The following is a 14807-nucleotide window of genomic DNA, read 5'->3' as shown; positions in this document are numbered from 1 at the left end:
TGCAATAGGCAGGCACTTCTCACCATCCCTGGGATGCTCATTCATCTGGGCGAGAATGATCTGGTTGCACAAAAGAGCATCAATTTAATCACGGCAGCAATTGTGGACATTGAAATAATCTGGGCAATATGCCCAGATAACACCATCTTTTGGTCTGAGCTCCTTCTGCGCCTGCGATGGAAAGGGGCCTTCAAGCCTTCTCGCCTCAATTACGCCCTAGTAAAAATCAACAAGGGACGCGGGTGGCGCTGTGGGTTAAAGCACAGAGCCTAGGACTTGCTGATCAGAAGGTCGTGGTTCGAATCCCCGCGACGGGGTGAGCTCCCGTTGCTCGGTCCCAGCTCCTGCCAACCTAGCAGTTCGAAAGCACGTCAAAGTGCAAGTAGATAAATAGGGACCACTCTGGCGGGAAGGTAAACGGCATTTCCGTGCGCTGCTCTGGTTCGCCAGAACTGGCTTAGTCATGCTGGCCACATGACCCAGAAGCTGTCTGCGGACAAACGCCGGCTCCCTCGGCCTATGGAGCGAGATGAGCGTGCAACCCCAGAGTCGGTCATGACTGGACCTAATGGTCAGGGGTCCCTTTACCTTTACCTAAAAATCAACAGAGCTTTACACAACGCTACCCTGCCTCTTGGTGGCCAAGTGATCAGATATCCGGACCTTAAAACTGACAAATTGGACCTTTTCACCTCACCCCTATAGGGAATGAACATTGGTTGAGAGCTGTGAAGCAGGGCCTTGAGGAATGGTTTCAGTTGTAGGTAGTCTTGGCGGTGAGACTGTGATTTTGCAGTCCTGAGTGGCGGTTTTTAGGCCTTGGGCAGAATCCCTTAGTCTGATAACTGATGAAGGGGTGAAAGGATAACTCACCCCTTCCATGACAGCAATAACAGTGTACCCTGTTAGAGGGGTCTTGAGGGGAGTCTCTGTCCAGAAGCGCACAACAGGTGGGCCATACAACACCCCCCTCCCTGGCGTCACACGTTTTGCAGTGGTTCCATATTCCCATTTGACCCTGTCATGCCTCAGACCCCCAGCAGGGGGCTGAGAGGGATACATGCCCAGGGCCTATGCCAAGGTTTCTTACGTCTGAAATTTAAAGAAAGTTGTGGCCAATTTAATCCCGAAATACGTTGTCATGTCTTCTCCTTTGATATCGGGTCTGGCTTCAGGGGAAAGAAGGGGGACTGTGCCTGGGCCTGCAAAGAAACGCTTGTCTGTGCTTAATACCTCCACTCAAGTGCAATTCCCCAATATCTGTGAACAGATATTGTTGTGTTTTTTTTAATGTGGATTTCTTGCACCACAGCAATGGAGAATTTTAATCCACTTTATTTCCTTAAACCTAAATTTCCAATATGCAATTGAATCCCCCCTCAAATGCCACCAATCTGCAGGTGACCCAGCACACATTTCCCCTGGAAAACAGTTCCTCACTCAGCAAACGGGTGCTTGCTTGCTTACTATATTCTGTCCCCTATCAGCACCACTCTTTGTATCAAGCACTCCATTAATCTTCTTCTTTGCCTTATTCATCTTACCTGAAGTGTAAGCCCCCTCTAGACTCACCTGGAGCCCCTTCTGTTTCCTGTGCAGCTGCAGCAGTTAGTACAATGTGGAGGCTAAATAAATGTGAAGCTCTAGCCAACTCCCTATCCCCTGCTGGGAAGACTCTGCTGGCTTAGAATCGCATACTTGTTCCCACAGGCATGGGTCCAGACTCCACAAGCACAGAGCTGTTGGTTTGAGCATGTTGCCACATCAAATAGAGGAAGTCTCAGAACACAGAGCACATTCATGCTGTTTTACCAGCCCATGGGGTCCACTGATCAGCTGGCACTGGGAGGTGGAGCGTGCAGGCTCCTAGCAGCCGAGGCGACATTCCCCCGAGGCTCGGCTGGAAATAAAAACACAGAGCTCTCACCTGGATTTCTCCAGCTGGGGTACAAACAAGAGTTGCCGTTTGGCCATGCAGTCTGTGCATAAATGTGTTGCCTCTTTCCCTGTCTTTGCCTGACAAGACAAGACTCCTCTCTCCGGGAATTCAAGGGGTAATGGCCAGCACAGAGACCTTCGCAGCGGTCATCACAAGAGGCTGCGTACAAAGGAAGCACTAAAACCACTTATGTCCGGCCATTATATGTGGCCATATAGCTTCAGCAATAAAGCAAGAACACCTGTAGTACTTTGGAGGTTGCTTTTTATTGCTGTTGCCTCTCTGAAGTTAAACACCAACAGAGGAATAAAATCAATGGTCCTTCAACCATGCTTGTTTTAATACTTGCTGCTACGGTTATTCCCCAGCCAGCTCAAGCAAGCAGTTGTTAATGTTGAGCTAGACTTGAGAATGGCTAAACTTTGTTGTAGACCAGAAAGGTGCAATGTCCAGGATACCTGAGGTGTGGATAGTGACATTATATAGCTTTGTCATAAGGTGGCACTATTGAACTGGGTGGAGTCGGAGGTTTTCTGTTGCTGTTCTGTCTTACTTAAGAGAGAGAGACAATCATCATCATCATCATCATCATCATCATCAAATCTTTATTACGGTTATAGACCAGCACAAGTAGGGTGGGGGTACAATCATTTAGAATATGTAGAACATTTTGGAGAGCTAAAAAGTATTAAAACAGAAAGTATATCTAAAGGACTATAAGAATCTAAAAGAAGGGTTAGGAGCATTAAACAGATGTGGAAGAACATAAAAGATTAGTATATAAAAGACTATAAAGGTAAAGGGACCCCTGACCATTAGGTTCAGTCGTGGCCGACTCTGGGGTTGCGGCGCTCATCTCACTTTATTGGCCAAGGGAGCCGGCATACAGCTTCCAGGTCATGTGGCCAGCATGACTAAGCTGCTTCTGGCAAACCAGAACAGCGCACGGAAATGCCATTTACCTTCCCGCCGGAGCGGTACCTATTTATCTGCTTGCAATTTTGACATGCTTTTAAACTGCTAAGTTGGCAGGAGCATGGACCGAGCATGGGAGCTCACCCCGTCATGGGGATTCGAACCACCGACCTTCTGGTTGTCAATTCCTAGGCTCTGTGGTTTAACCCACAGCGCCACCCGTGTCCCTTATAAAAGACTATAACTCCCTACTAAACATCTTACAAGACAATAATGCCCACTCACAACACACAGAGCTCATAACCCACCTACTCTCAGCAGCCTGAAGCATCATAACCAGACACTGGAGAGACCTGTCAGGAATAAGCATGGACCAATGGTATCAAATAGTATGGGAAACAGCCTTGTTAGAAAAACTAACCAACAAATTGAAACTGACAAGGGGACAAATAGAAGAAGATGCCTTCATCCGGCATGGTTCCCCTTTATCACATACACAGCCCAACCAGACAGTGACAAAAATTCACCAACAACATACAAATCAATATGGCTAACCTGATCCAAAACACCCACCCACCTCACTCACACACGAAAACAAAGATCACCACAGCCAATCAAAGACAATCAGCCACACCCTTGGCCACCCCCAATCTCCCTCACCACCAAAGGAAAACAAGCGAATAGTAAAGAGAGCCGGCACAAGAGACGCTGACACAAAGCCCTACACATACACTGAGTAGAATAGAAGCATTGCCCCCCGACCCCACCTCATTCACCATTCTACACTTTCCCCCTTTTTCTTCATAATGTGACACTAATGCCTCAACAAATGAAACTGATCTGCAGAAAATGTAACTTGGAAAAAGAGACATTGCACATGCTTTTGTAAACCAAGAAATCTTTAATAAAAATATTTTTTTTAAAAAAATGCGATAATTATCAATTTAGAGAGCACTTTGATGTGAGTGTTCATTAAATCTAGTTTGTGACACAGGTCATCATCCGACGAATTTAAAACCACTCTGTTGGTCTGTCTCTGCACAAAAGGCCAGTTTCTGAATAGTTATACCAGGACTGGCCAATCCCCAATTGTAGTGTCTCCCAATAGCAGGATATGACATCACACACCCCTTCTGTGCCTTAAGATGTCTTGCAGCCTGACCCCTAACAGTTCTTCAGTGAGCTAGGTGCCAACTACACCTCATTGTGGTCTCAGTTCAAGCTCTGTCGTCTTCGACGCTTTTATTTAATTAAAATATTTACATCTTGCCTGACAAACCCCCAAAGCATGTGACAATCAGAAAACATTAACACACAATGAACCTTTTTCAAGGGCACAGATCACTGGAAGAGTGAAGCTATAAAAAGTCCACACCCTCATATTCAGAAATCATGACTGCAACTGATGTTTTTGGAAGCTTTCCCCGATAGCCACAGGGCGAAATAGCCTCCCCTGGAAGTGTGTTGCCTAGCAACTGGAGGCAGAGAGCACAGGCTGGTTCCATCCCTGTAGGTTAGTGTACCTGGACAGGTAGACAGTCTGCAGCTTCCATCTCTCCTCATAGCTGTAGTGGCTGATGAAGGCACTGTGGAAACCAGAGGCCTTTCTCCTGGGCATGGTTGGCCAATTGGTGTTAAAGAAGGATAGAACTTTCTTTATGTATGCTACAACAGCAGCAAGGATACTTATTGCAAAATATTGGAAGACACAAGATTTACCCACTCTGGAAGAATGGCAGATGAAGGTGATGGACTACATGGAACTGGCAGAAATGACTGGCAGAATCCGAGACCAGGGAGAAGAGTCGGTGGAAGAAGATTGGAAGAAATTTAAAGATTATCTACAGAAATACTGCAAAATTAATGAATGTTAGAATGATGTTGGATTGAAGTTAAGTGGTTTTTAGCAGCAATATTATAAAGGAATATGTAAAAATGGATTGTTAACAGGTGATAACCTAAAGTTATAATATATTAAGATAAAAGATTAAGATAAAATTAAAGAGGGAAAGGATTTGCTGAATTAACTAATTGAATTGGAATGCAAAAAAGGGAGGTGTGAGGAGGTCAGGGAAACAAGTAAATGAAAGATAAGATATGGAAAGACTTATTTGTTTTTAACTGTTTTTACTTTGTATTTTCATTTTTCATTTTTTGTTTTTTCCTCTTATTTTTGTAATATGCTGAAACTTTAATAAATATCTTTTTTAAAAAAAAAAAAAAAGATGAAGGCACTGTGGTGAGGAAGATGTAAAATGCCTGTTCTCCAGGCCTTAACTGCTCCTGCCTTTGCTGCTCTTACGATGATCGCCTTTGCTGAAAAACTCCTCCATGTGCCACATTTACAGCGTGCTCAGGCATGTGAAGGACACCCGTCCATCAAATGTCAAAGAGATAAATAATTATACGACCTTCTGTAGACACCTGAAGGCAGCCCTGTATCAAGACGCTTTTAATGTGTGGTGTTCTGTTGGGTTGTTGCTGTTGTGTTTCTGTACGTTATTGTCAGGGAACTGACATCGGAGCGAGAGGCGAAGGGGAGGCTCCCAGATGATGCTGGCGAAGGACCCAGCAGCAGGGGGAGAAACAGCTCAGTAGAAGGGGAAGCCATTCAGCGCAACACCAGGGATGAAGGGGGGCAGATGGGGGAATTGGAGAGAGGGCTCAGGGACTCTTCACTGGACATCAGTGAGGAGAGCCCAGGTCCTCCGCTACCCACGCCTTCCCTGCGCAGAAGACTCCCGCGCAGTGAGAGGAGGAGGAGACTGGGTGTCAAACAACTTTTATATTGGAAGAGGTTCAAGAAACGCCCACTGACGGATTCTGCCAGTGACTGAGGCAGCCGCAATGAGAAGGGGCTGTGCAGTCAGAAAGTTTTAACAAGGCAAATTAACCGAGAAAGGCACCAGTTAACGCACGAGTAACTCATACCCATTACAGTTATGTTGGAAGCCACCCAGAGTGGCTCGGGCAACACAGTCAGATGGGCAGACTACTACTAATAATAATAATAACAATTCATCGTTATTATTGCCTTCCTGCAGTCTTACATTTGCTTGTGCAGTGCTGATCCCAAGCACTTTTGCCCCAGACACAAAAGGTCCGAATGACAGAACTGCCTCCCCTGCCCACTTTTAACATTTTATTCAAGCTGGAGCTGGAAGTTGCAAAGGAGATGGAGTAGTTTCTTTGCGGGTCTTTCTCTCTCCTTTCCCTGATACCGCATTAGAACACCATGGATGATGTCTTAGAATCCTATTTATTGTACTAAATTTACGAAATTTGCAAAGACTTGCTAAAGAGGAGGAGGGAGATTCTTTTGACAAAATAAGCTGTAAACGGGCATTTATATCCAGCTGGGGCCAGGCTGATCTTCCCTTCTGGTGGTCATGTGCCTCTGTTTCGTGGTGGCAGAGCCCAAAGTGGCTCCCAGGTCTCCTGGCAGCTGGAACTCTTGGTTTATTTGTTTTTTTCTGGCTGGGAGGCCTTGGTCCTTCGGTTCTGCAGCCCTGGGGCAACCGGGGTTGCTTTCCAGGTTGAGACATAGTTTGCAAACATACCACTGAGATCTCGGGAGCAAGTCACTGGCAACAGGGTTGTTGGTTTTGTAACGGGCTGTTCCCTGGGATACAAACTGGATTTCGCATGCCAACAATGCCCTGCGGATACTGCAGAAAAAACTTGTGTGCATGAGGAGCACTGGTCGCACATCTGGAAGCGCCCTAGTGGGAGAGCAGCTTCTGGCGATGTGATATCAAAAGAATAAAGGGCAGTCATTGCTTCAGATCAGGTCTACACAACTTGTAGCCCTCTTTAGGCTAAACCCGCCCTTGCCTCTCCTTCCCTCTCCTTCCCTCTGGGAGCGGCTGCAGAGACCACATAACAGAGACCTACATTGGCTCCCAGTACGTTTCCGAGCACAATTCAAAGTGTTGGTGCTAACCTTTAAAGCCCTAAACGGCCTTGGTCCAGTATATCTGAAGGAGCGTCTCCACCCCCATCGTTCTACCCGGACACTGAGGTCCAGCACCGAGGGCCTTCTGGCGGTTCCCTCACTGCGAGAAGCCAAATTACAGGGAAGCAGGCAGAGGGCCTTCTCGGTAGTGGCCCCTTCCCTGTGGAACACCCTCCCACCAGATGTCAAAGAGAACAACAACTACCAGGCTTTTAGAAGACATCTGAAGGCAGCTCTGTTTCAGGAAGCTTTTAATGTTTGATGTATTATAGTATTTTAATATTCTTTTGGAAGCCGCCCAGAGTGGCTGGGGAAGCCCAGCCAGATGGGCGGGGTATAAATAATAAATTATTATTATTATTATTATTATTATTATTATTATTATTATTATTATTATTTGTAGTTCTAGCAGACAGTAAATGCAGCGCGATCACCAGCCCTCTCACTGCTACAGATGCTCGTGGGTTGCATTTTGAACACTGGGGCACTTTGGTCCATCCATCCCTGTATCTTCCTCAACCCAACTTGTATCAAGCCAGCCAGCAGACAGATGACGCTTCTGGTGACTCATGGGAAGTTAAGTATATTTTGGCTCAGCAGATGTGCACATTGGCTTGCGTTCTGGCACTTGTAGATTGATTGAGGCATGCTCAGTCCAGTCACTTAGTCTAAGCCTCTTCCTCCCTGCCAGATACAGCCTTGGGTCCTTTTTATCGGCCTAGAACACATTTATCCTTAAAGCACCTTTTTTCAATAGAATGGCTCCAGGCAGCGTTTTGCTGCAGAGGAGAAAAGAGGGACAGCTGATCTTGTTCAGCTAAGTCTTCAGGGAAATCTCTTTTTCTGCCTGGCGAATAAGAGATGAGGTGGTCAAAATTACTGTCCTATCCAGGACAGAAGATTAATACCTCAATCTAGGAGCCAAAAAGGAAAAGGAAATTAAGCCGAACTTGTTTCTGTGTTGCCAAGGAAAGACTTCCGCAAGCTACTGAGGAAGGGGTGGTTGAGATCCTGTGAACAATGCAGTGAACAAAGTCTCTTTTATGAGCTGGAATGCAGTGCAGTGGCAGACCTACATTTTGGGGGGCACTGAAGTTTGAACTGATATGGGGGCCCCTTCACCACCAGCAACAAGGAACTCAGCTATACAGCTGCAAATAAAATGTTTTGAGTATGTTGTAAAGTGCATTATACAAATGTGACACTAGAGGGCGATGGTGAGCTATGGCAAATTATACACACACACACACACACACAGTGGTGCCTCGCAAGACAAAAAGAATCCGTTCTGTAATTCTCTTCGTCTAGCAGTTTTTTCGTCTTGCGAACCAAGCCCATTGAAGGATTAGCGGATTAGCGGCTTTTAGCGGCTTATCTGCTGATCGGATCAGCTGATAAGCGGATTAGCGGCTTAGAAAAAGGGGGGAGGGGAAAAAACCAGCAGGAACTCGCAAGACATTGTCGTCTTGCGAAGCAAGCCCATAGGAAATTTGTTTTGCGAAGCACCTCCAAAACGGAAAACTCTTTCGTCTAGCGAGTTTTCCGTCTTGCGAGGCATTCGTCTTGCGGGGCACCACTATATATATATATATATATATAAATTAAAAAGCATTTTCACAACGTTTTTTATATGTGTCTAGATTCCACCAAGGTCTGGGGAACCACTGCTGTCTTCTTGAAGGGGTTTTTCCACAACATACCACCACACACAAAGCTACATCATTTCAGATTTTGATTAAAATTGCTGCACGGGATTATCTCACGTGTCAAAGCCACTGATGTGAATAAAAATTTCCTATGCCTTATATTTTTCAAGTTATGGAGGGGGAGTGAAAATTAGAAAAAAAATAGGGAAATAGTATATGCAGGCATGATGCATTTTTTAGTCAGTTTATAAAAGCAATGTGAACTAAAGTAGCTTTTGGGGCCCCTCCAGGAATAGGAGCTCCAAACTTTAAGCTTCTTTAGTTTCATTGTAGAGCCATCTTTTCTGTAGTGCTCTGGGTTCACAGTCATTGTCTAAAGCAGGAGTTGGGAATCTTTTTCAGCCTGAGGCGACATTCCTTTCTGAGAAACCTTCCAGGAGATGGCAGGGCCAAAGGCAAAAATGGGCGGAATGTAAATTTTATCCATGTACAGAGAGCTAGTTTGTACACACGGGTCTTTCTGTCCTCTGTCCAGGCAAGCAAGAGTCATCGTCAAGAGTTCTATGAAATTCCAGCCAGGAAGAAACACTCAAACAAGGTGTGATGCAAAGCTTGGGTTGCCATATTTCAAAAAGTGAGATTTGTTAGTTTTGCCCCAAAGTTGTTGAGCTTTTTCTGCAAAATCTAAAAAAAAAAAGTTTTTGAGCTATTTTTAAGGAAATTTGCCAAAAGCTAAACTTCTGACATGGGTTGCAGTACATCCAGAATTTCCCAGACGATTCATTGATTTCCACCTGGACACTGTTGCCAACAGCTGAATTCTGCCTATGTCTTGGAAATTCCAGACATATGGCAACCCTGAGCAAAGCAGGTGAAAGGTCTTACCTGGAGAAGAGTCTGTAGGGCCATGTAAGAGGCTTGTAGGGCTGCATTTTGCCTCCAGGTCTAAGCATGAGAACATCTAGAAGTTATCCACAGAAGCCAAATATTACCAGCATCCCCTCTGCTGCTACCAAACTGTACATTGGCTCCAAATGGCAAATGTAGAACCAGGGAAGAGTGATGGGTGCCCCGGTTGCAGAACATCTGGGGTGCTGCAACTATGGCATCTGTTATGTATTGAGTTGAATAGTACCCAAAATGCAGCAGTCTGATTGGTCCTAGAACAATAGGATTCAGAATGCAGCAGTCTGATTGGTCCACAGGAGCCACCCAATCCAGCTCCAGGTGGAAGTGAATCCGCAACCTGATTGGCCTACAGGAGAATCCCGGAATTAGCCAATCACGTGGGGCCCATTGTGTAAATAATGTATATAAAGCAGACATTCTGGGGGAACTTCCATTGCTCCTCACCACTATGAGCTGAATATAGAGCATGAAATCCTCTCGCGACTCTGAGTATATTTCAGCATCTAACAGAAGGCGAGAGGCGAGGGGCAGCAGATTTAGGTGTCGCACAGGCCACCACTGAAATTTTAGATGCCAAGGTCTACCACTGCAAATGGGGAGCGTGCAACACAGCTAGTCTGCAACTGTTTTGGACTGTGGTTCACAGCTGCCTTGCAAGAGCTGCCTATCATGGATCAAAACTGCTGAGGCATTGGAAGCTGAAGCCCCGTCTGAATGGCAGAATCTTCTTTGTAGGAGACGGCAGTTGTATTGCAGTGTGCAGCACCTTTCATGGGGTTGTGAAGATGGCATTAGCAGTCCCACATGTGTACATGTGTACCTTCTTTGTACCTGCGAACACAAATAGCCCAGATGCACACTTGTGCAATTATTCACAGGTAACTAACTTTCGGGGACGCGGGTGGCGCTGTGGGTAAAACCTCAGTGCCTAGGACTTGCTGATCGTATGGTCAGCGGTTCGAATCCCCGTGGCGGGTGATCTCTCGTCTTTCGGTCCCAGCTCCTGCCCACCTAGCAGTTCGAAAGCACCCCTAAGTGCAAGTAGATAAATAGGTACCGCTCTGACAGGAAGGTAAACGGCGTTTCCGTGTGCTGCGCTGGTGCTGGCTCGCCAGAGCAGCTTCGTCACGCTGCCCACGTGACCCGGAAGTGTCTCCGGACAGCGCTGGCCCCCGGCCTCTTAAGTGAGATGGGCGCACAACCCTAGAGTCGGACACGACTGGCCCGTACGGGCAGGGGTACCTTTACCTTCTTAACTAACTTTCAGTGAGCATGCTGTCTGCGAACCTGCACGGACAATAGCTGAGCTGCCCAAATCGGCAAGCATACAGTCTTCCACGCAAACACTTGCATACTCTTAGAGGCAGCTTGTTTGTGTGTTCCGTGTAACAAATGAGTAAGCCTTGCTCTTCGAGATAAGCCTGATGCTAGATAACACACCGCTGTGAAAGAAGAGTAGAGGTATTACTGTTCTTTCGATTGCAAAATTGAATTATTGCCTCGGGCATGATGCTGGAGGTTCTCCTGCTTCCATATAATCTCCGGAGATGGAGAGATCCATTATTGATACTCTAGGCGTGGGTTGCATTAAATTTTTCATGACAGCTAATTTCAATAGCACCTTTCATTGCACAGTCTATTCTCAACCCACCAGGGTCCTCTCTGTGCTTCCCTCTCTCATGTCTCGAGGCTGACAGATGGATAGCGGCATGCAGCTTGCCTCGCAAGAGCCGGGTGTCGAGCCAGTGAAGAATGGCCGCCTCCATCTTGCCTCAATTTCTCAGCATTGGGGAACCAAGCTATTTTTTACCTTCTGTCGTGCCAAGTGCCCTCCTTTTGTATAATGTGCTGACAAAGGATGGCAATCCCGTTCTTTTTCCCAAGGTGACAGAATTGTAGAGGACATAATGATACAACTGCGTTTGGCTAAAGCGGTATACGTTTCAGAGTGAACTGGGCTGTAAGAAGAAGAAGAAGAGTTTGGATTTGATATCCCGCTTTATCACTACCCGAAGCAGCCAACATTGTCCTTTCCCTTCCTCCCCCACAACAAACACTCTGTGAGGTGAGTGGGGCTGAGAGACTTCAAAGAAGTGTGATTAGCCCAAGGTCACCCAGCAGCTGCATGTGGAGGAGCGGAGACGCGAACCCGGTTCCCCAGATTACGAGTCCACCGCTCTTAACCACTACACCACACTGGCTCTAGGAAATCTGGGGCTAGGAAATCTGCAGAATGAATCCCTGATAGCAGGACAGAGGTGAGGAGAGGGAAACCTGCAGTCTTTACATTTTAGGCTGACTTGTAAATCCCTCCCATTCTCATGAATTGGGCCCAGAAAATAAACTGACAATCAGTGCAGCTGTTTTAAAATGGGAGTTACCTGAAACTTGTTTTGATGAATTGGAAGAGCCTCAAAAAGATTCAATCGAGCACATGGATTGATAATATGGACAGATTAGCTACATACGAACAAATTGCATGTCGACGCAAAATAAGAAGGGATAAATATGAAGAAATCTGGAACGAATATTTAAGCAATAAGGCGGATAGTGGTGGGAAGTAGGGGGAGGAGAGAGAGGTGGGAAAATATTGTTTAAAAAGGTGTAGTCGTAGGTATATCAGTGTATTCAAATCTGAATTGTCAAATTGTGTTATTATTGTTATTATGGTTTTTGTTGTATGTGTCTTTTGCGGCTGATGTTTGTATCGAAAAAATGATTAAACAAATTAACCCTTGAAAGGGGGGAGTTACCTGAGTTCTAAATGGATCCCCCAGCCAGTAAATCTGCATTTTGGACCCACCTGAAGTCTCCAAATCATCTTCAAGAGCAGCCCCACTAAAAGCATGTTGGGACCATCCAGTCTGGAGGTTACCAGAGTATCATAGTGCTAAGCTCTTCAGCTGTAGCACAGACCCACTCAACGAAGACGAGGGCACCCCATGATTTCCCCATGATTTACAAGATCTCAAAGTAGCTGTTTTACTACAAAGGAATTTCAGAAATAGACTGGAAAGAGAAGCTGCTGAATTGCAACTCATTACCAAACTTAAAACCATGGAGAGACCTGGTCTAAACAGAGACATTGGATTCTTATCTCATTATACATAACTAAGCCATTTTTCACCTTCTCACCCCTTGCCTTTTCCTGTAAGACCTATTGCAGTTGTTAAGAGTCGTCAACAGGCTCATCTCAGCTATCTGCCAATCACCCATTCCCACCACCCTTCTGAGTAATACCCCTCCCCACCTTCTCACTATATAGAAGGATCTGGCAACTTCTGTTTCAGTGTATCTGAAGAAGTGTGCATGCACACGAAAGCTCATACCAAGAACTAACTTAGTTGGTCTTTAAGGTGCTACTGGAAGGAATTTTTTATTTTGACTATGGCAGACCAATACGGCTACCTATCTGTAACATGATTTCCCTGTATTACTTCCCCTTTAGCATATCTGGAGTCAGAGATGCCAGTCTTCCAAAATTGTAGGGGTCTGGCATGATTAGCGCATGTGTGATGCCACACACAAAAGGCTCGTCTCCCTACACCGTGCAGCCCACTGCAGTCTTCCACAACATCGTTTCTTCTGGATGAGGCTGAGCGCTCTGGCGGAGCCGGGTACTGTAGCTGTGCTGTGCGTCACAGAGAAAATAATGATTTTTGCTTCTGTTTTCTGATGCCTTAATGTTTCCATTAGTGCGCTTAATAAGGATGTGGCACACTGCACTAAGTGCACCATTGGTTTACTTTAAATGTGCCCATAAATCGTTGCATTCCTGAAACTGTTCACCCCTTTCTTTGGGGGGTCACTCATTGAGAGAAAAAGGGGAGGCCGCTGGCTTGCAACTGGCTGCTTCTCTCTTGCTTTGGCAGCCTCCTGTTCACAATTCCCTGCGCACTGGTGATCTTTCGCCTGCAGCAAGGATGGAATTTGGCATTTGCTAGGGGTTTCTGGAGTGAGGCTGAGGTTTCCAACCAAAAGAAGCCTTCTATGGGAGTAAACAAATTGAAAGAACAAACAGCCAGAGACCACACATATGGTTAATGACAACATCTTGCAATTGGAAATGGCAGATGCTGTTGAAAGAATAGCCTACAGGAAGAGTCGCAAGCTGTTTTTGTGGAAGGCTTGTGGCTCTGTACCGGAGCACACACTTTGCATGCAAAAGGTCCCAGATTCAGTCCCTGGCATCTCTGAGTTGGGTTGGGAAAGGCTGAAGCTTCAGAGAGCCACTGCTAGTCAGATGAGCTAATGGCCGCTATAGACGGGCGCTTCCTGTGCTGCTTCGGTTTTGACTTTTGTGCCACAGTAGGTACAAACATGTGCTGTGATGAAGACAGAGAAATCTATTCTCACTATATTGCATCAGAGAGACTGTGACCAGTGGCGTAGCGTGGGGGGTGCAGGGGGGGCCGGCCGCACCGGGCGCAACATCTGGGGGTTAGGGTTAGGGGGCGCAAATCCACAGGTTAGGGGGCGCAAATCCACGGGTTAGGGGGCGCAAATTACTTGCCTTGCCCCGAGTGCTGACAACCCACGCTATGCCACTGACTGTGACCACCCTGTTTTCACGTTTTCCACCTGCAATTTGTTCTCTCTTCCCCCACCAGTCCAGCTCGTGGGTCCCCAGTGATTCTTCCCCTGCTGAACCATCCTAATCACTTTCCATAATTAATCCAGAGTGCCAGTGCCAATGGGATTTCTCAGTGGTGGAACTTGGGCTCTCAGATTTCAGTGGTGCCTCTTAGGGTTGCCATATTTCAAAAAGTAAAAACCAGAACGCACTGAATTAGTTGTTGTTGTTTTGGTTTTTTTGGAAACCACCAAAATTGTTGATTTTTTGATTGACTTGCCTAAGATCCAGGACAAAGCGCCGCCTTTCGGAAATTCCCTCCGGACCTCAATTCCACCTTTCAAATCCCAATAATGTCCAGAAAAATCCAGATCTATGGCAGCCCTAGTTCCATTCTAAATAATAGTTGTGGCATCCCTTGTGCTCCCCTAAATCCGCCTCTGGACAAACCTTGGCCCCTGGCCCTCTGTCAGTATCCCCTGCAAAGGTTAAGGGGAGAGGTCCCTTTCCAGGCATAATGTTAGTGAATAATGCTAAAGGCTGGCTATATGCCTTCAACCCAACACAGTTACCCCAAGCTAGCTGTTTGGCAGTCAGAGCTATATGAAAAAAGGGCTTTGTTTGCCTTCTGCCCTGTTGTTAACTGTGCAAACATGCGGTTATCTTATTTACAATGGAAATGCTGCACCTTTACTTACTAGGGGAAAAGGCTGTGTTAATAACCTATTCTGGGATTTCAGTACTGTACTATGTTTGGAAGTAGTCCAGCCTTTTCCTCTTTCACCACAACCTGCAACACAGGGGACCTGCTTCTAATTGTTTCCTTTATGTGTCTTCCTCCTCTTCTCGCTGACTTCCTCCTTTCTCTTT

Source organism: Podarcis liolepis (genome assembly GCF_965112155.1).
Source record: "Podarcis liolepis genome assembly, chromosome: 10".
In the NCBI taxonomy this organism is placed as follows: domain Eukaryota; kingdom Metazoa; phylum Chordata; class Lepidosauria; order Squamata; family Lacertidae; genus Podarcis; species Podarcis liolepis.
This window is presented reverse-complemented; position numbering follows the sequence as displayed.